Source organism: Pristiophorus japonicus, chromosome 15 (assembly GCF_044704955.1).
Source record: "Pristiophorus japonicus isolate sPriJap1 chromosome 15, sPriJap1.hap1, whole genome shotgun sequence".
NCBI classification, from domain to species: Eukaryota; Metazoa; Chordata; class Chondrichthyes; family Pristiophoridae; genus Pristiophorus; species Pristiophorus japonicus.
Genome location: NC_091991.1, coordinates 112434845 through 112437589, shown reverse-complemented (window position 1 = coordinate 112437589; position 2745 = coordinate 112434845).

Sequence of the window (2745 nt, the reverse complement as noted above, 5' to 3'; positions counted from 1 at the left end):
GATCGCTGGCATGTGTAGAACCGATACCTCGCCATCAGCACGCTCTCCCTTGGGTTAAGATGCTCCCGAACCAGTGTACACAGCTCCTCATACGACTTATCTGTGGGTTTCACGGAGCCAGAAGATTCTTCATGAGGCTATAGGTCGGTGCCCCGCAGACTGTGAGGAAGACCGCTCTCCTTTTTGCAGCGCTTCCTTCTCCGTCCAGCTCGTTGGCTACAAAGTACTGGTCTAGCCGTTCAACATAGGCTTCTCAGTCCTCACCCTCTGAGAACTTCCCAAAAGATGCCCACAGTTTGCTGCATCTTTGCGTTGGATTCGTATACTCGTCGCCAGTTGTTGTCTGCCTAACACAGATAAGACTGCACACAGGGAGGTTAAAGTAACAGTGACCTCAGTCTTTATTAAGACACTCCAGAGTGAGGAACAGGCCTTAGGGGCCGGCTTATATAGAGTGCTCCCAATGGATGCTGGGATCCCTTGGGACTTCAGGGGATGCACTCACTGGTGGCGGAACATGGTAGTGCATGCTTTACAGATACACAACACTCCCAAGTGGCTACCTGTGCTCTCAGCTTATCTGCCTTATTCGCTATACTCCTTGCATGGAAGTATATGCCATTTAGTACAGCCAGACCTTGTTGACTACTTTCTAGCCCTTGTTTCCTCTTTCCTTCAAATTCATTTTTGACATTTTTGCTTTCCAATTCCAGCTTTACTCCCCTCCCTACGGAATTTATTCTCAGGTTCCCATCACCTTGCCAAGCTAGTTGAAACCCTCCCCAACAGAATTAGCAACCCCCCTCCCCTGCGAGGATATTGTTTGAGGTTTGTCCTGTCCGGCTTGTACAAGACCCACCTCCCCCAGAAGTGGTCCCAATGCCTCAGGAATCTAAAGCCCTCCCGCCTGCACCATCTCTCCAGCCACACATTCATCTGCCCTATCCTCCTATTTCTATACTCACTAGCTCGTGGCACTGGAAGTAATCTGGAGATTACTACCTTTGACGTTCTGTTTTTTAATCTCTCTCCTAGCTGCATAAAGTCTGCCTGCAGGACCTCATCCCTCTTTCTACCTATGTTATTGGTACCGATGTGGACCACGGCCTCTGGCTGTTCACCCTCTCCCCGCAGAATGCCCTGCAGCCGCTCAGTGACATCCTTGGCCCTGGCACCAGGGAGAAAACATACCATCCTGCAGTCACGTCTGCGGCCGCAGAAACGCCTGTCTGCTCCCCCGACTATTGAATCCCCTACCACTATAGCTCTTCCCTTCATCTTCCTCCTCCCCTGTGCAGCTCAGCCACCCGTGGTGCTGTGGACTTGGCTCTGGCTGCACTCCCCAGAGCCACCACCAGAGGCATCGGTACTCAGAAGAGAATATCGGTTGGAGAGCGAGATGGACTCAGGGGACTCCTGCACTACCTGCCTTGTCCTCCTCTTCTGTCTGCTGGTCACCCACTCCCTCTCTGCCTGCACACTCTTAAGCTGCGGGGTGACCACCTCTAGAGACGTGCTGTCCATGTAGCTCTCTGCCTCACGGATGCACCACAGTGACTCCAGCCGCTGCTCAAGCTCTAAAACGTGGAGCTCGAGTTGGTGCAGCTGGAGACACCTCCTGCACACATGGTCGTCCAGACTGCGTGAAGTGTCTACAACGTCCCACATGCCACAGGATGTGCAGTCCACGGGAATGAGCTGCCCTGCCATCCCTCCAGTTAGACTTGGAACTATCAAGCAAAAATATAATATATACATATAATCCAATACAATATAGTATTAAAACAGAGGTCAGTTCACAAGGACCTTTAATCGTTACTTGCAGGTGATTGACAGGTGACCGCACAGAGTGTGGGAAGGGTGGCTGCCGCCATATTGTGTGTGTGTGTGTGTGTCTCACAGCCGCCATATTGTGTGTGTAGTTCCTGTATGGCTCAGAGGCATGGACTATGTACAGTAGACACCTGAAGTCGCTGGAGAAATACCACCAACGATGTCTCCGCAAGATTTTACAAATCCCCTGGGAGGACAGACGCACCAACATTAGCGTCCTCGACCAGGCCAACATCCCCAGCATTGAAGCACTGACCACACTCGATCAGCTCCGTTGAGCAGGCCACATTGTTCACATGCCTGACACGAGACTCCCAAAGCAAGCGCTCTACTCGGAACTCCTTTGTGGCAAACGAGCCAAAGGTGGGCAGAGGAAACGTTTCAAGGACATCCGCAAAGCCTCCCTGATAAAGTGCAACATCCCCACCGACACCTGGGAGTACCTGGCCAAAGTCCCGAAGTGGAGGAAGAGCATCCGGGAGGGCGCTGAGCACCTCGAGTCTCATCGTCGAGAGCATGCAGAAATCAAGCGCAGGCAGCAGAAAGAGCGTGCGGCAAACTAGTCCCACCCACCCTTACCTTCAACGACTATCTGTCCCACCTGTGACAGGGACTGTGGTTCTCGTATTGGACTGTACAGCCACCTAAGGACTCATTTTTAGAGTGGAAGCAACATTCCAAAGGACCGCCTCAGAACGCCATATTGTGTGTGTCTCAGAGCTGAGCTGGTCTCTGGTGAGCCGCCATATTGTGTGTGTCTCAGGTCCGCCATATTGTGTGTGTCTCAGAGCTGGTCTCTAGGGAGCCGCCATATTGTGTGTGTCTCAGGTCCGCCATATTGTGTGTGTCTCAGAACTGGTCTCTGGTGAGCCGCCATATTGTGTGTGTCTGAGAGCTGGTCTCTAGTGAGCC